The sequence below is a fragment of the Oncorhynchus clarkii genome, chromosome 20 (genome assembly GCF_045791955.1).
Source record: "Oncorhynchus clarkii lewisi isolate Uvic-CL-2024 chromosome 20, UVic_Ocla_1.0, whole genome shotgun sequence".
In the NCBI taxonomy this organism is placed as follows: Eukaryota; Metazoa; Chordata; class Actinopteri; order Salmoniformes; family Salmonidae; genus Oncorhynchus; species Oncorhynchus clarkii.
In genome coordinates this window covers 56,648,935-56,674,427 of record NC_092166.1, presented here as the reverse complement: position 1 = coordinate 56,674,427, position 25,493 = coordinate 56,648,935, and the positions used below count along the sequence as shown (strand labels likewise).

General features: G+C 42.0%; 1 pseudogene; it reads left to right on the top strand.

Annotated features, from left to right (window-relative positions):
- The first annotated feature begins 393 nt into the window (after positions 1-393).
- On the top strand, positions 394-23,613 carry LOC139376549 (myoferlin-like; annotated as a pseudogene).
- Positions 23,614-25,493: the final 1,880 nt, after the last annotated feature.

The following is a 25,493-nucleotide window of genomic DNA, read 5'->3' as shown; positions in this document are numbered from 1 at the left end:
ACTTTTATTGACCGGTCCAATAACAATAGAGCACCAATTAACTTGTCATGGGACAGAAATTAACGGACAAATATCAATGGAAAAATACGATTTGTTCAGTCTAGATGTATTTTTGTCCTATATATCCTGTTTTAATAACGCCATGCAAAGTACTAGCACTTTTTTTTACAGTATTTTCCTACTTATTTCACTGAGCCAATATTTTCCTCTGTCAACACTTTACACAGGATGGCAGCACACTGCCCTTCCCCCCAAATCCCCACCCACCCAAAGATCGGTATAATGACGAGATGCTCATGTCTCCGTCCTAACAATGGGAGTCGTTGCCTCAAAGGCGGGAAGGCAGGCAACAAGTTTAGAAACGCATTGGGCTCAATTTTGGTGAGAGTGAAACCTCTCGATTAGCCTATTCCTCTCTGACCCACCCTTGATATTTTCCTAAATTTAACACGGGTTCAAATAGGTGCTATTAGCTTTAGTGATGGGGTGGCGGTGGTGATGATGCTGCGCGCTATTCGGTTTTTTAAAGTAATTCCAGAACAATACTGAATCCTATTAGTGAGGATCATAATGTTGCGGGTTGTGGTAGAATCTGCTAAAGGTCTGCCTAAAAATAAACTTGGAAGGACACCGGATCCCGTAGCATCTATTATTTTTAAAGGTAAGGAAGTGCTCTTACTTTTTATGTCCCAGAGTTTATATTTCTGTATTTTGATCCACAAATCTGATGGGCTGCTTTATTGAGCTACTCCTATCACCTTACACATAGAAATGTCATAACGTTTTCTTTTGTTGCATTCATTGAGAAAGAACAAAGGTTGTGAGATGAAGAATGATGATAGTGTAACCTATTGATTGGTTAAATCAGGATGTGGTCCTTTGAAGTAGGCAATAACTTTTCATTGGACCTCAACTGATGAATGTATCAATTCAATATTACCTGAGTTCTATTGACTGCATTGGCATTATTTTACTCTGTACAAGTTGCTAAGAATGGGATACTTTCTTAGCAACTGTAAAATGTGACTGAAAAAAGTGGGGAAAAAAACAAATGTTACTTTCAGATGAAAAGAAGAAAACCAAATCAATTGACAGTGAAGTGAACCCAGTTTGGAATGAAGTAAGTACTTTCTGTTCAAACAGAGTATTTGTCCTTTGGAAAGTTGTATTGCCAAAGCAAGACTAATTATGCTCAAAATAGCTACAATGCTGATAGTGTACTATTGTAGGCTTCTGTATAATATTGTCATTGCCTGCTCTCTAATAGGCTTAATAATATGATTTGTGTGTACCTGAAACACCTTGGCGGTGCCCCTGATTTGATAATTAATACATGTCATGTTTGATTACAGGTCCTTCAGTTTGATTTGAAGGGCTCTGCACTTGATTCCTCATCTTACATTGATGTGATTGTGAAAGACTATGAAACTATTGGGAAAGATAAGTAAGTGGCCCACACATACACCTCAACGTTCCTTTTTGCAACTAAAACAATAGTTTCTATTGGACAAATTCAGGTAGGTCCCTCACCGTTCCATTTGCCTCCATTTAAGAAATGTTTTGCAACAGGTGTAATGAATACACCCCTGCAGTAATAGGGGAGGGTTAGGAGAGAGAGAAACCCAGTTTGCTCCACCTCATTAAAACAGAGCAGAGCCGTCCTCTAAATGAAGTTGCAAAGAGCTGCCTAGTCTGCAATGTGATTACAGGGGGTAGTAGGACTTCTACGACTAATACAAGATATCTTAATCGGTTCAATTTTAATGAAGGTATACTGTAGATTAGACCAACCTCCTGCAAATTAACCCCCGAAGGGAAAGAGTCAACTGCAGTCTTGAAACGGTTCGACCAGAGCTACATAATGACATAAACAGATCAGGGCTTGTAGCATGGCATACGATTCAATTCCCAATATCTACTGAGAGTACTACAATGCATTCTAGGGATAATGTTAATGGAAAAGTAAGTTAGCATAGCCACTGTTTCAGGAGACCTCATTGTTGGCTCAACATGTAGCGCCCACACCCTACTTGCCATGCTCAGACGTCCTTGCAGTGAGTGGGAGAGGTGATCCATCTTAGGCAACAATGAATGAATCCCTGTTTGTTCTGTTGGGATGAGCTGGATGGCACTTGCTGATAGGGAAAGATTGTATTCATGTAGGATGAAAAAGTTGGGAGGGTTCAGGCCACTAAGTATAGACCAAAGTTAAAATGTTGTGGTGTCTGTCTAGTATTTTCCATTCACAGAGGAAAAGACATATGGTAACGATCTGGAGATGTAACCACAGAAAGATTTTCCGCGGTCTGCCAATTAAAATCATGAAAGCTTTGTGTGTTATGAAGACAACACATACTTTACAGAATGTAAATGTTTTAGTGAGATTAATTCAGTAAAATGACCATGTCTGTGAATCCTGTGTATGTAATGTAGATTAGCTACAGTATTCTGCAGCTCGGCACATTTGAAATCGGATGTCTGATGCTCCAGTTTGGTCAGTTATATGCATGCATCAGTGCAGGCCATGTGATGTGAGTAAAGCTTTCCATTGAGTTAGCCTAATCTGACACACACACTGACGATGTGGGAGAGTATAGGGACTCCTCTCTCACATAGTTTTTCAGGGTCTGTTATGATACTTGGTAACCCTAGCAACTTGGGAGAGAAATGTTAAGCTTGTGATTCTGGACTTATTAGATTTGGGCAGGAATTCCTCAAATGACCCCTCCCCCCCAAAAAACATCCACAGGTTTATTATCCTGCATTCCAGAAGAGTATCAATCTCCAGAGAATTCAAGTTTCAGCCTCCCAGATGTAGAAGCGATCAGTCTGAACACTGCATAGGAAATGTACTATTCCCCATAAGCAGAGTGACCAGTAAAGTGCAAAGTGTAACATTAATAACAATAGCCACCAGGATGTTTAATCGTATCCTGTCTGTAAAGACCTCAATCATGATTGGAGGGTACAAGTTCAAGTCCTTGAAAGGGTTGTAACAATTTGTTCATGCATACAGTAGGTGATGTGGTGCAGCAAGTCATATCATAGTATTTTATCATGGTGTCATCACTTAGCACACGAGTGCCCACTCATTCCCACAGACCACAGCGAAAGCTAGCAAGCAATGTACTGTCGGAGACGATGGCGTGAACTGAGGTTTTGTTTGAAACTGCTAGTGAGTCGGGTGAAGATAATAGCACAGAGATTGAAAATGAGTGGGTTACAGTGGCGAAGAAGAACTCAAATCAAGAGAAGGAAAGTTGTGGTGGAAACTAGGAAACCCCTAGATTAGTTTTTAGTCGGCGTGTGGGTGTTGGATCTATGCTACCTGGGCAATCCGTTTAACATCACGATGGAAAATCTGGAACGTGTTGGAGGAAAGTGTCACAGGAAGTTGTCTTATTTCTATTTTTTTTGCGTGTGTATCTGCAGAGAAGAAGAAGCATGTTTTAAGCCTCAAAAAGATATAGGCGTGGAATGTCAAGGGGGTTATTTCTGGGGTGGCGCAAGAAGTGAAGGTCGACGACATAACTGAAGACATCGATGGAGTGGTTGATGCACATCGACTGGCCTGTATATGGTGGATGGAGAAAATGAATGGACTTTATCCATACTACTGTTCTTTGATGAGTCTCTCCCATCTCATATACGGTTAGGATTCATGAGATACCCTGCAAGAGCTTTTGTGCACAAGCCCCTTAAGTGTCATGAATGCAAAACATTTGGTCGTGTGTGCGGAAGGGAAGAGTATCATATGCCAGATGAAGTGAAATGCTGCAATTGTGGAGGCGAACATGCGCCCAAAATCCTGAAGTGCCCTGTTAGGGTGAAGGAGACCGCTGTGGCAAGAGCAAGGTGTGTTCAGCGTGTCTCCTATCTGGAGGAGGTGAGAAGAGTGGAAGGAACAAGTGGTGGGGAAGAAAACAATAGTAGTAGAGGCACCACGACCAGTTAAGGGTTCTCATCAAGCGAGGGATCGTGAAATGTTACATGTTGTTAGGTTCTTATTTTTCAGAGTAAATAACCCACGCACACTAGAGAAGCTTTAACCAAGTTGAATTATTCCCAAAGGTTCTGTACAGCTGTAATCAAACAACAAAACATTTCTCACATCACAGTTTATATACATCCTACTTAAGACACTCCCTCTTTCCCAATCCTTAGTTTATGCCCAAGAGGAAGAAGGTAACCAGATACTAACCCTGATTACTCCCTTAAGGGGAACTGACCTCACCCCTCACCTCCTGACTTCAACCTCTCCTTCACCTAATCCACAGATGTCCATCTGTCTTCCTTATATCAACACATCGCTCTCCTCCTTTCCCTCAAACACATTCCAAAGCCTTCTGGCTAGTTACAGACTCTTTCTAATCAAGGCTTCGTCTCTATCATTTATTATCTCAATATTCAAAGTTTAGCCAATTCCAACAATGTTTAAAAGGTGGACTTTGTATAATTTATTGCAATGGTCATAAACTGTACATCGCAAGTGGAGAAAAATTCAGAGAAAATTGAAATCATTGAATGTGAATGCAGCTGAACGTTTCTTGGGTCTTTGTTTCACAGCCGAGGCCTTGCGAGAAATTCCTGCCTGAATGTTTTGCCCTCACAGGCCCCTCAGCTTTTATTTTGTATTTTGGAATGGACTGTGATTGAATAAGTGGGATGGGTTTTGTTTGTTGATGTGCCTATTTGGTATGATGTCATTTTCCCCCCTTTGTCGCAATGGATTTTTATTTTCTTGTTGACTACCTCGTCCAGCTGGTGGTGGTAATGCACCATCAATATTGGATGTCGAATGCCATCATCGAAGAAGATGACGGTGCTCTACTGATAAGGATATTGCTGCAGTATTTTCATTTCTTACAGGCACCTGATATTTATTATCAAAAGTAATTTCAACCCTCACCTTTGTATAGTATGAAAGCTGTATTTGTTTTTACAGCTAGCCAAATCTGAAGTTTGCCCTTGTTTTGTAGGTTTCTAGGCTCTGCAAAAATCTCACTGAAAGACCTTGCAACTGGTCAAGTCAAATCCTCTCCATCTCAAGATGTGACTCTTGTCAATGAAAAGGGGCAGGCTATTGGGGTATGTTTTTCACTGAGGGGATTCGATTAAACTGGCCCTGGGTACACCGGTCTATGGCCGGTCATGTGACCGGGCATAGCTGGTGAGGGAGGCGCACCCTGCTCAACTCGAACAGCAATCTGCGCCGCTCGGTTATGTTGTCAACAAGGCAGCATGATCCATCGTTCAGAAACATACAACATCTCTGTTTCATGAAATTATATGCTTTAATTAGTTTCAATTGGGAAGGCAGATAAAGCGTAAAAAAAAAATCAAAAGCAATCACTTTTGCGTGTGAACACAGAATCCTACTCATTACTCTACGTGCTTAACCTATGTCACTTTTGTTTTGAGCAGACTTCACCGGCGGCCAGAACAGGGCAGCCAGCTTATGCTTCGGAGGCACCCCGGTTCCAAAACAAACGCAATCACTTTCCACCCAGTGCAAACTACGCCTACCCAAGTGATGGGCCAGATTAATGCAATCCCCTCACTAGTTAATAGTCACCAGCTACCAAGGATATGGGGAAAACAATCATGCAATCAGCTCAAATTGAAACACCTGTTCTCCCTGCAATCCTTTCAATCCCTATTATACCATTTTTTAATTCAACAGTTATTATTTTAACCACATGAGCATAAAAATCTGGTGCAATTTTCCAATTTGAATTTTGATACCAGCATGTTTTAATGGGATGATTGATTGATTCCACCAATTATTCACCTTCCAGGCCACAGTAAGCCTTTTGATTCGCTATGACCCTCCAGCCAATGCCGCTCCAAAGCCAAATGACCCACAAGAAGGAGCCACAGCTGGTGATTCTGGTACGTCATGTGGTCTGTAGTGCCACGGTAGCATTTGTCTTTGGGATCATGGAGGACTTTTGTTTGCTCGGCTCTGTGGATGAATACTTTGATTGCAAAAAAGAGCTGTCTGGTATGCTTGTCTTAATCATCCAAATAAGAAAGAAACATCATGGAGCTATTAGTATTTTTGCTTTGTTTTCCTATGAAGTGGCAGGATTATGAAGTGGCAGGATTATGAAGTGGCAGGATTATGAAAGGCCTATGAGTTTATTTGGATCCTTGTATTAGCTGTTACTTCAGCAAAAACATTTGTGCTGATACTTTAATCTGATGACGGGTTGATGTGTGTCTGTGTCTGTGTCTGTGTCTGCAGTGGAAGGTGGTGGTGAAGAGAGGGATGAGGACTTTATTGATGGAGGACAGAGTGGCTGTGCAGGGGGAGTCTCCTCCAATGGTCAGCCTGGGAACCCTAACCAAAGACTGGTCAGGAGTACCAGGAAACGGAACCGTCCCCTGGCCAATAAACCGCAGGACTTTCAGGTGAATTCTCCCACAGCGGTTCTAACATCTATCTAAACACAACTGTCATGCTGCGTAACATTGTTTTCACTCCCTTTTTCTCATTCTAATCTCTTACCCTCAGATCCGTGTCAGGATCATAGAGGGGCGACAGCTCCCTGGGAATAACATCAAACCTGTTGTTAAGGTGAATGTTTGTGGACAGACTCACAGAACAAGGATAAGGAGGGGAAACAATCCCTTCTTTGATGAGGTAAAGGCAGCCATATTGATTAAACTTGACTAAGTCCATTGTGTGCTTATCAAACTGAGAAATGACTGCAGTACATTTGTCCTGAAGGTTTATGTGGCTTTGCTTTTCTCATTAAACAACGCCGATTCCTTTCTCTTTACAGATGTTCTTTTACAATGTCAACATGTTACCATTAGACCTATTCGATCAATCTATCAGCTTTCGGGTAAGTTGAACTCAATGTTGGTCATTTTGGCACTAACTGGTGAACATTCAGTTGCTATGAGTTGTATAGCATTTCATTCTCGCTTGAATTAAGTGCTCTCCTTCTGTAGGTGTACGACTCCTTCTCTCTGAGAGCTGACAGTCTCATGGGGGACTTCAAGGTACTCCTCCTTTCCCCTACACCTCTTATTAAAACATTCAAGGACTAGGGACACGAAGGAGTCCCAACTTTACAATCCATTACTCGATTTATGTATTTTATCAGTCTGAGGTATTTCCCATCTTTTGCTTCCCACAGGTTGCTATTGGCTTTATTTATGATGGACCAGGTAGGTTTATGGAGGTGACTCTCTGTTTTTGCAGTCTCGATGTTTATTGGAAACATAAGTGCTCATTGTGCAAATGTATATATCTTAAATTCATTGTTACAGTTGTTGGTTGTCTAGCAAGCAAATTTGAGCCATATTAGTATAGACATCAGTCAAAACACCTCTAAACAAGACATGGTATCAATAACAAGATACAACTAGCTGATGAGCCATCTATGATTCTCCACATGGCATAAGCTTGTCATTGTTGTTAGCTGTCCGAATGTTCAGAATCTTAACTCATCGATATGTGCATCATTTATGTGATGTTGTCAGACAACCCGTCTATGGAGGTAAATGTTGTGCCCGTCTGTCTCACAGATCACTCCGTGATGAGGAAGTGGCTCCTTCTGAATGACCCTGACGACTACAGCTCGGGGGCCAGGGGATACCTCAAAGTCAGCATGTTCATAGTTGGGACGGGAGACGAACCACCGGTACAGTAATGCGTTCAGTAATACAACCTTTAGTTTGGGTTTACCTCCCACAGTTCCTCAGTGTTTCCCCTATATGCATTTAACATCGGCGCACCGCTACTGCTAAATCGTGGCTGGCGCTGCAATTTAAAAATAAATAAATAATGTATGGATGTACATGCCCCAGGAAGACCCCCATATGCCTCCCCCCGTCAGATGTACATGAAAATAACGTATGTCCCTACCATAGCAAAGTGTGACACCAGTGTGTGTTTGACTTCCGCAGGTAGAGAAGAGGGACGTTAGCGATGACCAGGATGACATAGAGAGTAACCTGCTGATGCCAGCGGGGGTCACTCTGCGATGGGTCACCCTGTCTCTCAAAGTGTTCCGGGCCGAGGACATTCCCCAGAGTACACCACTCCTATATCTAATGTCGTAGCGATCACGTCCTGCTGCTGTTGTGGTTGATTTGTTATGCTTTAAGGTTCTTCAGCACTGACTTCTAAGTGCTTGCTCTCTACGCTTAAGATGGGGGTGTGCATCTGTGCTAGCTATTCATTTAGAAAAGTGTAACTCTCGAAACTATGTGAGATTCGGATTGATGTGGTATATACTTTCCTCTCAAAACAAACTTAACCACTGTTTTTTTTGTGTGGTTATTTTCATAGTGGATGATGCCTTTGCCCAGTCAGTGAAGGATATGTTTGGAGGGGATGGGAACAAGAAGAATCTAGTGGACCCTTTTGTAGAGGCCCGCTTCGCTGGCAAAAAGGTACTCCCATTCCTCTCTACACAATTCATCATGGGGAGGATTTGTTTATTATGGAAATGGTTGTGCAGTGAAGTTGATATGTGAATGTTTGTTGTAGCTGTGCACCCAAGTCATTGAGAAGAATGCCAACCCAGAATGGAACCAAATGCTGAATCTTCAGGTTAAGGTAAAAAAAAAAAACACACTTATGCACTGGATTTCTGCTTTGGTAAATTGTGATTCAAAACAATGATTTCACAAAATCTTTCTGCAGTTCCCTTCCATGTGTGAACAAATCAAACTGACCATATTTGATTGGTAAGTCAACAGTATCTTCTCTACTGAACACTAATGTATCCATTTTTAAAGCACTTAATTTGCCCTCTTGTCAGTTTTGTTCCGACCTACCGCACTGTTTTAGAACCGTATTCAGATGCATGCTTTCTAAGGTCCCGAGTTTCTGCACAAATAGGGCCAGGAAGTAGTGTATAGTCAGCCCTCTTAGAGTGCCTCCCTTGTGCTCTCTCTCTGCTCCCTGCCTGTATGCTGTGTAATGGCGTCTCCAGAGTGTGGTCAGTCAGTTGTTATTTGGCCTGGGAGGAACTTGGCCGTACTATAGTATGAGTCAGTCAACCGCCACTCCCTGTTCCAGGCTGGGATTCTGTTGGCAGGGAAACACCACTGTAGCCTTAGTCTGTTGCTAGTGGGAATGGTGGAAAATCAGGGCAAAGGTTAGGAAAACTGTGTCTTCTAACCGTGTGTCCTCTAAATGTGATGACAGTGAAGTTGACGGTGGATAATGTCATGTTGTGATATTGCACTTCTTATGCAGGGATCGCTTGACTCGGAATGACTCAATTGGCACCACCTACTTGAACTTGGGCAAGATAGCGTCCTCTGGTGGTGAAATTGAAGGTATTGAGGTTGAGGTCTATTCCACTACGCCCCACTATTTCTCTTTCACCATCTATAGCTTAAGTATATGATTTCTATGCCATTGTAGTTGTCTAATTACATTATGTCCATTCACTTTGGTTGTTAAATGAACAGGTCTACTCTATTCATCTCTATATTCTATTGTAATTGTCTAATGTACAGAACGTGCCTTTTTTTTTTTTCTCTCTCTCTTTGTCTAGACGAACATGCGGGATATGGGTTCTCTCAATCACGTGAGGGTTCAATAGATGTGATGAATTATTAAAGTACCATCCAGTGTAAAAATCTTATTTGGCCCAGTACCACAAACGCGTCATGTCAAGGATACTGCAGTTTGCAGTACTATACATCACGTTAGTCAAATCCTCAGATAATAGCCCAGCACAACGTTTCAAATAATTTTAGAATGGATTGAATTTGACCCCAGACAATGATTACTGCACTGCAGTTACTTTGAATGTGTGACTGCAAAGAGTTGTGCCCGGTCAATTCATTTCTGTAGCTCTTTGAGTACGATAGCATGATATTTGAGTGTAGTGATCACATATCATTTCAAAGTTGTCCTTCCTTGGTACTCAAAAGGTTACAGCAAACAATTTTGCCTCCCGTCTAACCCTTCATATTCAGTTATGGAATTTTGTGACTTTAATATCATTTGCATGCTTTGTTCGTGCTGTCAGAGTTGCCTGTGCTCCTTTTGTTTGCCAAAGATGGAGAGAAAGCTCATTTGCTGCATGTGTTGCATTTCTAAGTTGCTGTGTGAGGCTGAGATTCTTTGTGTAACCTAACACTCCAAAGAGGGGGGGGGGGGGACAGAGCAGATGCCCTAGATTTGCTACTGCTGTGTTAACTGTTCTCCATCCAAGACATCAGCTTCTGACACACAGAACTAACTCCACAGCTTTGTGCAGCTCATTATTTAGACACATTAGTAAAAAAAATAAAAATGCTATTTCCCCCACAGGGAAGACTGGGGAGTCTGAGGTGGGTTTTCTGCCAGCCTTTGGGCCTTGCTATGTCAACCTGTATGGGAGTCCCAGAGAGTTTACTGGGCTTCTTGACCCGTATGAAGAGCTGAACTATGGCAAGGTAGGTCCTGCAAGGGAATTGAGTACATCTCTAAGCTTTGAGATGTTGACCGATCTCTACATATGGACTGTATAAACTAATGTTGACATTGAATTGATCTATACTTTTTTTTCTTTTTTGACAGGGTGAAGGGGTGGCCTATCGAGGACGAATCCTGGTTGAGCTCTCGACTAAACTGGAAGGCAAACCTGACAAGACTGTGGATGCGATCCCTAGTGATGACATCTTGGTGGCCCAGGTACTGTAACCTGTCCTCCCATTGGTTCTTAATAAAATTTACCTTACCCTTTTCTCCTATAGGTATGTCCTGTTTTGGTGGTTATGGCCAAAGAAAAGCAAAATACATGCTACATCTTTGAATAATAAAGTTATTTGAAATGTAAGTAAATTCATACTTTTAAAAATCTAAACCAAACACGTTTTATTTTCTGATCAGAAATACCAGCGTAGGAGGAAGTACTGTCTGTGTGCCGTGTTCCACAGTGCCAGCATGCTCCAGGAGCCTGGCGAACCAATCCAGTTTGAGGTCAGCATCGGCAACTATGGCAACAAACTGGACACCACCTGTAAACCACTGTCCTCCACTACCCAGTACAGCTGTGCTGTGTTTGATGGTAAAGGACCACGCCACCTTAGAAATTAAACTCATCTGGTAATTGGTACCTCTACAAGAGTATGTGAATTGGACTAATTTTGTTTATTTTAAACAGGTAACCACTATTATTACCTGCCCTGGGCTGACACAAAGCCAGTGGTTGTCATCACGTCATTCTGGGAGGACATCAGTCACCGTTTGGATGCAGTCAACATCATTCTGTACATATCTGAACGCCTGGTAAGATAATGTGTTAATTATTGTTTTTTGCCATGGCAGATTTTATTCATAGTATGAAAATATATGCACACTACTGTAAGTCACTCTAGATAGGAGCGTCTGCTAAATGACTAAAATGTAAATGGTATTCTAATATTATTCATAGAATGTATGAATGCAATGTAACATTTTAGTCTATTGCTCCTTTCAGCAATCTAACATCACTGCAATGAAGATGGCCATCTTGGCTAAAGCTTCTGACAACTGTCTGGCAGAGATCTGGCTGAAGCTGGTGAATCAGCTGATCGACGATCTTGACCGGTAAATGCTTCCTTGTTTTTAATAGGTTTAGCTGGTAAACATTGGGATAATCTGTTGGGTTTTCAAAGAATAACTCCTTTCTGATCTAGCTCAAACACGGCGAAGATGACTGTTAACCCAGTATTTGTATCTAACCCAATCCCCATCATACCAGTTTCAAAGTTCCAGACCTGGAGGGCCAATCCAACCTGACTGCCCTGGACATCCAGATCAAGAAGCTGCGGGACAACGCCCTGCAGACCATCATGGAGGGGGCCGACTGTATGAGAGACGAGCCCGCCGACATCAAGGACACCCTGGTGGACATCGAGGGCTGGCTAGACAAACTGAAGCAGCTTGCTGATGAGGTAGGTCAGAGGTCAAGCTGTTAGTCTGGGCATGATATACTCTTGGTAAAATGCTATCAATAATCAGTGATTTTATAATGGCTGAAAATTGGGGCTATAGGCTCTTCACATTTTAAGTACAGTACCAGCAAAATGTTTGGACACCTACTCATTTAAGGGTTTTTCTTTATTTGTACTATTTTCTACATTGTAGAATAGTAGTGAAGGCAAACTATGGAATCATGTAGTAACCAAAAAAGTGTTAGCTTGATTTGTTTATTTTAAATTCTACAAAGTAGGTGTAATCTGTGAAATGAGTATCTGTTTTTTGGTTACTATATGATTCCATATGTGTTATAGTTTTGTTGTCTATAATTTAGAAACTTGTAAAAAAAAAGATTAAAGGAAAAAGCCTTTTCCAAACCCTTGTCCAAATGTTTGACTTTTACTGCATGTTTCCATGTAAAATTCCCTCTAAATTACCCTTGAAGGTAGTGGTAGGTCTGTATTAACCGGAGATTTAATTGACATTGTGTGTTTACATGTGTCCCTCTCCAGCCCCAGAACAGCATGCCTGACGTGATCATCTGGATGCTGAGGGGGGAGACGAGAGTGGCGTACAGCCGTATCCCAGCCCACCAGCTCCTCTACTCCACCTACAGCGAACAGGCCTGTGGACAGTTCTGCGGCAGGACCAGGACTATCCTCATGCAGTACCCTATGGATAAAAACAAGGGGCTCAAGGTTCCAGTCCAGATCAGAGTCAACGTGTGGCTTGGCCTGTCTGCACACGAGAAGAAGTTCAACACTTTCTCTGAGGGGACGTTCAGTGTGTTTGCTGAATTGGTATGGTTCTATGAAAATGACTCCCTTTTTTTGAGTGTTGAACTTAATAGAAATGGAGGAGAGTGTTGATATATATATTATACAAGTGTTTGTCTCCCCCCCCCCCCCCCCCCCCCCCCCTTTGGCAGTATGAGAATCAGGCCTACATGCTGGGAAAGTGGGGAACTACGGGTCTGGGTTTACGCCACAAGTACTCTGATGTGACTGGCAAACTGAAGCTGAAACAGGAGTACTTCATGCCCCCGCGAGGCTGGGAGTGGGAGGGAGAATGGTTCATCGACCCAGAGAAAGGGTAAGACGCATGTTTGTTTTATACAGTGGTAGAATATTTGTCATCTGCGATCCTTTATCACAATCAAATTAAATCAGTCATGTTCAGCAGACAGGGCACGCCGTTTTGAAACAGAGAATATATATACTTTTCATATTGGATAAGTCTAGGTAGGCCCTCCCTGTTTCTTATTTTCTTCCCTTTGGTGCCTAATGAACATAACCAAGCTGCCAGTTCTTTGGTTGTTTTCATTTTTCTCATTCCATCAACCACCCATTAGTGAGGAGTATTGTTGTACCAGGTCTTTTTGAGCAGGTTTTAAGTCTGTAATAATATCTCTTTGTGTGTCTGTACAAGTCTGTTGACAGAGGCAGATGCGGGACACACTGAATTCATAGATGAAGTCTTCCAGAACGAGACTCGCTTCCCTGGCGGAGAGTGGAAGCCTGCTGCTGAGCCCTACGCTGACGTGGTTAGGGAACACACAACAACACAGACAAACGCACAACAGTGTTCAGGTAACTGAGGTGTTATTCGTTGTGTTTGCAGAATGGGGAGAAGACCCAGAACCCAGGGGAGATGGAGTGTCCTGCAGACTGGAGCTGGGAGGCTGAGTGGGCTGTGGATGACAATCGGGCTGTGGATGAGAAAGGTCTGCTTTCACACACTGCTTGATCTTGCAGTGGAGGACTTGACTTGAAATTGGAATTTGTAATGTCTACTACTGTAGAAATGACCTGTAGTATTTTCAAGCATTGTGTATGAATTTCTAAGGTTTTATTTGAATGCAGGTTGGGAGTATGGAATCACCATCCCTCCAGATGAAAAGCCCAAGTCATGGGTGCCAGCAGAGAAGATGTACCACGTCCACAGACGGAGGAGAGTGGTCAGGCCCAGGAAGAGATCCGCTGCTGGTACAACCGCTGAGGTCCGTGCGCACTGTGCCAATAGGAAACTGTAATTAAATGTTGTGGGTGTCTAATATATTCCCCTGCCTTTTCAGAAGCGAGACCAAGGAGACCCGGAGGGCTGGGAGTTCTCCTCTCTGATTGGCTGGAAGTTCCACAGGAAGGTGCGTTCCACCGACACAATCCGACGCCGACGCTGGAGGAGGAAGATGGCCCCCGCCGACCGCCTAGGGGCATCCGCCATTTTCAAACTGGAGGGGGCACTGGTGAGCAACTCTGGTCCTCGCGACCTGCAGCTTCTGTGGGTTTTCTCTTCTCCCTGGCATGATGACACTTGTCCAGCAGTTGTCCATCCCTGTTGAGTGATTAATTCTGAGGGATTCTTGATTTGTCTTTGCAGGGGGTTGATACAGATGAGAAGAGAAAAGATGAGAAGGTTGATGCGTCCAAGCCCTTTGGTGCCAATACTCCAACTGTTTCCTGTTCATTTGACAGTGAGTGCTTTAGTTATACATAGTTGGCATGGATTTCTCTGTCTGATACTGGCCTTAACCTTGGGTTTTTTTTGTGTGTTTTTTTTTCTTCCTGCAGGGTCGCATGTCTACCACCTCCGCATCTACGTTTACCAGGCCAGGAACCTTGTTGCCATGGACAAAGACAGCTTCTCGGGTCTGCACATCTCCCTGTCAAAAATCCTCTTGATTTGGTGGCAGTTGGCACGTGAGATATTATGAAAATAACACACAATGTGTTCGATCTCCTCCTAGATCCATATGCCCATGTGTCTTTCCAGAACATGAGTCAAACCACCGAGACCATGAAGGCTACTCTGAACCCCACGTGGGACCAGACTCTGATCTTCCATAACATGGAGATCTACGGGGACCCCCAGAACATCGCCCACTATCCCCCCGATGTGGTGCTGGAGTTCTATGACAATGACCAAGTGGTGCGTGTGATCAAAGTCCCGTCAGTTACTCAGGTTATCAACACAGTCCCCTAATTGACTGTGATTTTCATCCTGGCTGTAGTTGGTTAACGTGTTACACTCTGCCCCAGGGGAAACATGAGCTGCTGGGTCGGAGCACGTGTGTCCCCCTTGTGAAACTGAACCCAGGCATGGACCAGACCCCTCAACTGCTGTGGTCCCCCATCACACACAAGGGCAGGCGGGCTGGGGAGGTGCTTGTGGCTGCTGAGCTCATCCTGACGGATAAGGTGTAGTACCAGAGGAGGATGTGGAGCAGTATTGGTTAGTGGGGTAGGCTTATAGGAAGAGGGTTATGTGTATTGTGTACTCTTGTCTCTAGGGGATTGGGATGGACCTCCCTCTGGTTCCTCCCAAGAGGGCAGAGAATCTGTACATGGTGCCTCAGGGGATACGGCCTGTGGTGCAACTCATGGCCATTGAGGTAAACCTACAATACTTCAGTCATGTCATAACATTACCACAGAAATGGCAAGTTTACCTGCAGTTTCCCACTATATATGCTGTGTGTGTGTTCTAGATTCTGGCCTGGGGCTTGCGCAACATGAAGACCTACCAGTTGGCCACAGTGTCCTCCCCTAGCCTGGTGGTGGAGTGTGGAGGAGAGGTGGTTCAGTCTGCTGTCATCAAGAACATGAAGAAGAGCCCCAACTTTCCTGGATCTGTCCTCTTCCTCAAAGTGGTAAGAGCTGCTTGCTTTGGATCTCAGGCACTTGTGTTTTTTTTTCTTCTGTTTTTTTTTTGTTGGTAAAATGTTGCCAGTGTAGGCATCCTCTCATTCCTCACTCAGGGGATTGATGTCAAAGTTGTTTCGTCTTTATCCTCAGCTCCTTCCCAAAGAGGAGATGTACACCCCTCCCATCGTGCTGAAGGTGATCGACCACAGGCCATTTGGCAGGAAGCCAGTGGTTGGACAGTGTACCATAGACACTCTGGAGGAGTTTCGCTGTGACCCTTACATCATCCAGAAGTCATCCATGTCATCCAAAGGTAACTGTTGTCTCTATCATACACTTACTACACGTGCATTCTACCACCCTATGTTGAGATTGAAATGGTTTTCCAACATATGAGATGTACATAAGAAATTCTCAACTTTTTTAGTGGCTCTGATGGCCGCTTCTCCTCGGGACATCAGAATTGACATGGAAGACGGGAGGCCTGTGCTTGAAACGCAGGTATACTCTGGCATTTGAAGGGGAAATCCCTCATTCACCATATTTTGTTGGACATTACACTCAGCTTTTAAGCTTGTAAGATTTATTCTATCTAAGTGTCCGAATTCCACGTCGATGCTTTGACTTGCAGTTTGTGTAGAGTATATCAGCAGCAGTCAACAAAATGGCCGCCACCTACTTCTCATCTTGTATGTATGGTCATCTATAGTTTAACTCTATAGGCTGGACAATGACACTGCAGGGTTGAGGTTGCCTTTCTCAAATCTCAACGTATGTATGTATGTATGTATGTATGTATGTATGTATGTATGTATGTATGTATGGTGAAATGACTGCTGCGGAAGGAGTATGAGCAGAGTCAAAATGTGACTCATCCAAAGAAGTAAACAAAATTAAATCGAACTTTGAACCTGTTTTAAAAAAATGATTAAGTTTGAGTTTAATCTAATAAAACAGGACATCTGTGTCCTGTATTTAGAACTGAGCAACAAAAAAAAGAAACCCTTATTGAAACTATTCTTTTGATTTTGCATTCTCACATCTTGCCTACTCATTCCTATAATCCAATAGATATTGCTGATCAGGCAATCATATTTAAATTGTTTTAGAATTGTATGCATTTAAAATGACAGAACTGCAAATTATACCACTTCTATTGTAATCAATGATCAACCTTCTAGACAATCGTAGCTCGTGCATTCAAACAATGTCCAATCGTGTCATTGGCTCACATTTGGTGATCAATGAATCAAATAAATATATATATATTTTTTCCCTTCATGCTACAGCAGATCTTATAGAATCTACCAGATTGATCATGCATGTGACACATTCATGTGACACTGATTCACTACCTGGCATACGAATGACTCTGATATTGACTTGACACCTTGTTTACTTATCTTTCCTTTCATCCCATTCTCCTTCCTTAAAGCTTGCAGAGAAGGTAAGATATGAAAACTTCTACGCACAGCTCTCTATCACACTGATGTACAGACTTGAATTTGATGTTAACTTCGCTTTTTCACATTAGGAGAAGGAGACAGTTGATTGGTGGAGTAAATTCTACGCTTCCATTGGAGATCAGGAGAAGTGCCGTCCTTACCTTCAGAAAGGATATGACACTTTGAAGGTGAAGCCTTGACATCTCACACAGAATACATCTGAAGTAGCTGCACTGATTAATTGGAATATTTTTTCCCCCCTTCCTAGACTCAAATATCTTTTTATATCCTCTGTTTTCAGGTGTATGATAACGAACTGGAAGAGATTCCTGAGTTCAAACAACTCACTGATTTCTGCAGGACCTTCAAACTGAAAAGAGGCAAGAATGAAGATGGGGAAGATGATCCATCTGTCGTTGGAGAATTCAAGGTGGAACAGCAGTTGCTCACCGTTGTGTCACAAGATACCTACACTTACATGTCTCATGCATAACATGCCACATTGGCTCGGTTATACAAATGGATGGAATGCATCAGTCATAAATCAGGCTATTGTTGCATTCTAGTGGCGGAGTTGATGCATTGCTACCTGTCAGTGATGGCTGATTGTTTTTTCAGGGCTCTTTTAAGGTGTACCCTCTATCAGACGACCCGGGTGTTGCTCTTCCTCCTCGCCAGTTCCGTGAGCTGCCTAAAAGCGGGCCTCAGGAGTGCCTGGTCAGGATCTATGTGGTCAGAGGCATCAACCTGCAACCCAAGGATAACAACGGCCAGGCGAGTCCTGATGTGACCTTGGAGTTATAAGATTAGATCTGTAAAAATGTGATTCTGAGATTGGCTTTAAAGTTCTAAACCCATATTGGTTTGACATTGAATGGCGTGAGCAATATTCATCTCATATTATTTGTAACTTTACAACATGAATTGGGGTATCTTGACTTATTCCACATTTTGTTGTTGCAGCGTGACTTCAAAATGGATTTAAAGTATAATTCTCACCCATCTTCACACACTACCCCCTAAGTGAAAACATGTTTTTAGAAATGTGTGCGAATGTATTAAATCAAATGCAGAAATATATCATTTGCATAAGTATTCATACCCCTGAGTAAATGCATGTTAGTAAGCTTTGGCAGCGACTACAGCTGTGAGTCTTTTCTAGGTAAGTCTCTAAGATGTGCCCACCTGGATTGTGCAACATTTGCCCATTATTTTCACAATTCTTCAAGCTCTGTCAAATTGGTTGTTGACCATAGCTACATAGCCATTTTCAAGTTCTGCCTTAGATTTTTAAGCAGATTTAAGTCAACTGTAACTAAGCCACTCGGGAACATTCAATGTTCTCTTGGTAAGCAACTTGTGTTTATTTGGCCTTGTGTTTTAGGTTATTGTCCTGCTGAAAGTTGTATGTGCCTGGTGGAAAGCAGACTGAACCAGGTTTTCCTCTAGGAGTTTGCATGTGCTTAGTGCTATTCAAATAAACAAAACTCTGTAGTCCTTGCTGATGACCAGCATACCCATAACATGATGCAGCCACCACCATGCTTAACAATATGAGTGGTACTCATTGTGTTGTATTGGATTTGGTCCAAACATAACGGCTTGTATTCGAAAAAGTTCATTTCTTTGCCACTTTTTGAAATTTTAACTTTTTGAAAACAGAATGCATTTTTTATTTTTACAGGCTTTCTTTTTACTCGTTTTGATTAGTATTGTGGAGTAACTATGTTCTTGATCCATCCTCAGTTTTCTCCTATCACAGCCACTGTTTAGTCACCATTGGCCTCATTATGAAATCCCTGAGTGGTTTCTTGCCTCTTCGGCAACTGAGTTAGGAAGGATGCCTGTATCTTTGTAGTGACTGGGTGTATTGATACACCATCCAAAATGTAATTCATAACTTCACCATGCTCAAAGGGATATTAAGTGTCTTTAAAAAAAGTTTTACCCCTCTACCAATAGGTGCCCTTTGCGAGGCTTTGGAAAACCTTCCTGGTCTTTGGTTAAATCTGTGTTTTGAAATTCACTGCTCGACTGAGGGAACTTACAATTTATCTGTATGTTGGGGTACAGAAATGAGGTAGTCATTCAAAAATCATGTTCAACAGAGTGAGTCCCTGCAACTTGTTAAATAAGCAAACATTTACTTCTGAACATTTTAGCTTTTAATTTTTTTATTCATTTTCAAAAATTTCTCAAGACCATAATACCACTTTGATGTTATGGGGCAGTGTGTGTAGGCCAGAGACGATTCAGGCAGAAACACAACAAAAATGTGGAAAAAGTAAAGGGGTGTAAATACTTTCTGAAGGCACTATAGGTAGTTAACCTTGTTATGTCTAACTGTTTATCCCAAAATGAAGATATAACCTTAGAATCCAAAGCTCTTGCATTGTCCATTGCTGCGTTGCTGCCCTCTTCAATTTTACGCATACTACATTGAATCGCTTCAATGTTGCAACATGTTTTCTCAATTTGCCTTTCCTTTACAGTGTGATCCTTATATGAAGATTGCCCTGGGGAAAAAGTCAATTGAGGACCGAGATAACTACTTACCAAATACCACCAACCCTGTGTTTGGAAGGTAAAAATCGCACATTTTAATTTAGATATTTACTTACCCTCAAGATCTTATGGCTAATATTGTACATTACACTTATACTAAACCTCCTTTGTTTTGCAGAATGTTTGAGATGACATGTTTCTTGCCTGAAGACAAAGACCTGAAGATCTCTGTGTATGACTATGATCTGCTGAGTCGGGATGAGAAAGTGGGCGAGACGGTGATTGACCTGGAGAACCGTTTCTTGTCGCGCTTCGGCTCCTACTGTGGCCTGCCTCAGACATACTGCATGTGAGGATACTTTTTCCTACTGTAAATCGTAATGTGAGAGTTCACTACAAAATGCCCCTTGCCTTCTGTTGTATAGCTACAGATAGTATTTTACTAGGCAGGTCAATTAAGAACTTATTTGCTGTGTTGATCTCCCTGAAACAGCTCTGGAATCAACCAATGGCGCGACCAGCTGAAGCCCTCTCAGATCCTTCAGAACCTGGCCCGCCTCAAAGGTGTCCCTCCACCCATAACAGAAGACGATGGCAACACACTGTCATTCAATGGGGAACAGTACACGCTGGCTCAATTTGGTAATTCATTACCATTTATTTTAATTTTTTAAATGCAGTTTTTTTTTTCTTCACGTTCATTTTAGATTGTTTTGTGTGACCTGAGTTGAGCCTTTATGTGACTTGAGGTAACCCACTTTTACCATCTACATTTAGAGGCTAACAACGAGATCCACCAGCACTTGGGCCCTGCCAACGAACGTCTCCCTCTGCATGTACTCAGAACTCAAGGATTGGTGCCAGAGCATGTGGAGACCAGGACACTGTTCAGCAGCTTCCAGCCCCAACTCTCTCAGGTCACTGTCCATGTTGTCTTCCTCTTTAATATGTCTACCACTGCTTCCATGTATATGAGACTAACTGTATTTTTACTCACTGTATAGGGCCGTCTTCAAATGTGGGTGGATGTTTACCCCAAAAGCATGGGCCTTCCCGGACCACCCTTTGACATTGCACCACGCAAGGCCAAAAAGTAAGAATTGTTTCTCCAATTTGGTATTTCAAAGTAATCTTGTCTATAAACGTCTTAATGAATTCCATGTCTCCATTTAGGTATTTCCTTCGAGCTGTTGTTTGGAACACCACTGATGTCATTCTGGATGAAACCAGCATCACTGGGGAGCACATGAGCGATATCTACGTCAAAGGGTATCAATCAATCAAATGTAGATTAACATTGAAATGCTTACCAAAAATGCAGCGCTGTAGTCAATGAACAGCATTCTCACATAGGTTTTCCTTTTGTCTACCTGGGAGAGGGCAGTAGAGATTGCGACATCTGGGGCAGTGTGAAATTTGTTGTGGGTCCAGAGTTTCTGGAATGATGGTGTTGTGAGCCATGACCAGCCATTCAAAGCATTTAATGGCTACAGATGAGTGCTACAGGGCGGTAGTCATTTATTATGGTGGTCTGCTTGAAATCTGTAGGTATTACAGACTGGGTCAGGGAGACGTTGAAAATGCCAGTGAAAACACTTGCCAGCTGGTCAGTGCATGCTTGGAGTATGCATCCTGGTAATCCTTCTGGCCCTGCAGCCTTGTAAATGTTAAGCTGTTTAAAGGTCTTATTGGCTACGAAGACTGAGATCAGTCGTCCGGAACAGCAAGCATAGAAGGCATTTAACTCGTCTGGTAGGCATGCGTCACTGGGCAGCTTGCGGCTGGATTTCCCTTTGTAATCTGTGATATTCTGCAAGCCCTACCACATCCGACCAGCATCAGAGCTGGAGTAGTAGGATTCGATCTTAGTCCTGTATTGATGCTTTGCCTGTTTGATGGCTCGTCGTAGGTTGTAGCAGGATTTCTTATAAGCGTCTGGATTAGTGTCCCACCCCTTGAAAGCGGCAGCTCCAGCCTTTAGCTTAGTGTGGCTGTTGCCTGTAACCCATGGCTTCTGGTTGGGATATGTACAGTCAGTGTAGTGACAATATCGTCGCTGCACTTATTAATGAAGCCAGTGACTGGTAAACTTGTCAATGTTATCAGATGAATTCCGGAAAACATATTCCAGTCTGTGCTAGCGAAACAACAGTGCTGTAGTTTAGCATCCGCTTCATCAGACCACTTCCGTATAGAGCTCGTCACTGGTACTTCCTGTTTTTGCTTGTAAGCAGGAATCGGGAGGATAGAGTTTAGTGTTGAACAATTATCTGTTGAAAATATATTAGGATCTAACTACTACAATTGCACATTACAACCTAAATGATTTAACCAGTCAGTTTGTCTTTTCAGTTGGATGCCAGGTATGGAGGAGGACAAGCAGAAGACTGACGTCCACTACAGGTCTCTGGACGGAGATGGCAACTTCAACTGGAGGTTCATCTTTGGCTTTGAATACCTGCCAGCTGAACAGCTATGTCTGGTCTCCAAGAAGGTTTGTTGAGGCTTGACAAAAATATTACAAACGTAATAGTGTAGTAAGATAAAATTGAGATGCATTTCATTGGCAACAATTTTGCCTGTTTTTTGCTTATCTTAAACAGGAGCACTTCTGGAGTCTAGACAAAACAGAGTTCAGGATACCCCCCAAGTTGATTGTTCAAATTTGGGATAATGACAAGTTCTCATTGGATGATTACCTGGGTGAGACACCACTAGCACTATGAATTACCATACAATACTTTCTTTCAACCAAAAATGTTCAGATGTTAATGTTGCTTCAGCTGATCAATTCTGCTATTAACACACAGTTCTGTGCTGTTCTGCTCATTTTATAGGCACAGTAGAGCTGGATCTGCATAACCTAACCCCTCCTGCCAAGACTCCAGAGAAGTGCAGTCTGGGTATGATGGAGGTGATGTTGGATGCAGAGCCACACAAATCAGACCTGACCAACTCGCTGTTCGCTCAGCAGTCTGTCAGAGGCTGGTGGCCCTGTGTCATTGAACAGGATGGGAAGGAAGTCCTTGGTGTGAGTACAGCTTAGCGGCCATCAATTTTAACAATGGCAAAACTAAGACTATAAATCAACCTGGTTTTAGGGGATCTGCAGTAGATTACTAAATTGCGAATCAGAGGCATATATGAAACATTGTGTGGAATACATCTGAATTAACATCTTGTGTAGGGGAAGGTCGAGATGACTCTTGAAATTGTGGCTGAGAATGAGGTGGATGGGAAGCCTGCTGGGAAGGGCAGGGATGAACCCAACATGAACCCAAAGCTTGACTTCCCTAAGTAAGGACTTCCAATGGTCTGTGTAGATTCACCCTTTTCATAGGCATATCAGAAATGTTTACCTCAAACTGTACATACCATATTAAACTCTGTTTCCTCTTTCAACAGCCGTCCAGACACGTCCTTCTTCTGGTTCACGAACCCCTGTAAGACCATGAAGCTTATTTTGTGTCGCAGATTCAAGTGTATGTTCATTGGACTGATCCTGCTGATCCTAGTGCTGCTCTTCATCGGAATCCTGTTATACTCTTTACCGGTAATAACAAGCAGGAGGAGGATAGAGGGTCAGATTGTTTTAAATAAAATTCCCATTAAGGAAATAACAAACCGATAGCCTACGTTTTTGATGTTATTAATGTTTGCCTAATTGCTTTTTTTCCTTTGTTCTAGAACTATATTTCAATGAAAATTGTGAAGCCGTTTCAATGAGAACTCCAGAGGAGCAGAGACCCAAAGTTTTCCGATGTATTTTCAACCAAAAATATCATGACTATTTTTATGTATTCAAAACTATGTGTAATATTTCAAATGTATAAAAAAATAACTGTTTGTCCACAGAATGCACAATTGGTATTGTTCAAACTAACTTCTGCCATATGTTCTTTTCAGAAGTTAGTCAGAATTCCTTAAACGTTATGCACTTTTTCACTTTTTTTTTCAATGTTCTGTGCTTTGCAATTCATATATTGTTGTGATTATGTACACACTGAATGTTCAAATCTGCTTTTGTATTTTTTGAAAATATATGTTTACAAACATGTTTGTTTTTAAAGGTCATAATAAATGATAATCAGTATGCAAATGGAATTGTTGGTCTTTGGTGTGTTAAAAAAAATATATTAATATTCTTAGTTCAGGTGAAAACCCATGTCAACGGTAAGGACATGCCTGCAGGTTAAGTGTAACCTTAACTCCAGCCAAGTTTAAAATACAACTGCTAAAATGTGGATAGAGAGACCAATGTCAATTAAAAGGAAATACATGTTTTGTAAAGATTAGTAATTTGATCTTGGTTTTCCATCAGTAAAATGTAATCCAAAGGTTAAAACGAAACTACAGCTGAATGGGGCAAAAATAATCTTCGACTACAACAGAAGTAATGTCTTTGGCCATACACTCTTTCAGTGGCAGAGGTCGCTGTGCTCTCGATCTACAGTATGTCTCAAACATGATTGGTGTGCCTTGACGCAATTGGTTCCCTTATTATTTTCGGGTGAACTGCAAGCAAGTTGGTCTTATTTGTCTTACAGTATCACCTTTGCAGTTTAATTTAGTTTAGGCTAGTAATGATTTGATAAGAACTTGTGGAGACGGATAATAGAAATTACGAAACAACCTCCATTTTTAAAGTCAACGAGGCAGTACAAAGTGTACTGTGAGCACCTATATGCGATTATTCATGAACACAGACGTGAAGGTCAAACGCATATCACTGCAATAACATACTTTTAGGTAAATTGATTGTGATGTGGTTTTACTGCATTGATTTAAAAATTTTCCAAACGAAATGTTTCCTAGTAGAACTCAAGACGCTATAAACGCCTTTGCAGGCTCTGCTCCATTGGAACCATGGCATGTGAGCTGAGTTGAGCGGTTGGAAATCTCGATCATGGACAAGCACTGGTCTGGCACTCCATGCCCTTTCCTACGTCTCCTGTTTTCAGGCTCACATGGGGGGAAAAAAACTGCTGCTCCAAATTCGCTCCATTCATTAAAGTTTACCGAACACCCATCTATTTTTGTGACTACCTTGACCTACCAATTTGTTTTAAGTATTGAAACCAATCCATACGGATTTTAATGAAAAGTATTTGAATAAACATGAAAAGGTGAATGTAAGTGGTGATCGTATTTTCAAATAGGCTCCATGTTATATTAAACCGCATATAAACCATATAAATGGGGCAGGAGCCAGACAGGGAGCCTAAGAACAAATTGTTTATTTAGGTTATATTATTTCAATTATCTCAAAGCTGTAGCCTACAAAGTAATACATTGAAGCATTTGCGATTGCGACACAATAGGCTGGTAGGGACATAAAGTGCTCAGCATTTTTTTATTTTTTATTAAAACATTATAGTATATAAATTGCGCATATAGGATGTGACTGACTTAGAATTAAATATAAATTAAGAGAAAAATGACCTATTAGTGCCTTTGAAATCATTTAGGCCTGTCTGTGGCATCAGGGTCACATGATGGTGTCTGGAGAACAGCTGTTGTGCGGAAAATCTCCCCCCTGCCAGAATTCTCCCCCTCTTCTAATTTCCTTAATTTGGTGGCTAGAGTCAAATACTTTCTATAGAACAAACTTTGTCAGGATTGGCAACCGAAATTAATAATGAATGTATGTGGGTTTATTAAACAGAGGGAGTAAAATGTTGGCAAGCAATACACATGTCAGAACAACTATGGCTGAATTATTATCCTTACACTTTCAAAAAATACTAGTCGAATAAGACATAGGAGAGATGACACATTTTGGCAAAGAGATTTATTTAGAGATGAATACAAATCAGTAGTGGATTTAGGTACGAGCGACATGGGCAACCGCCCAGGGCGGCATCTTGCAGGGGGAACTGAATGGTTCGTCCAGGGCGCCACATACACTTGAAGCAAATATCCAAACCGAGAACTGCAGACAAAAATGCTTTCTGCTAAGATCAGTGAAGTGTAGGCTAA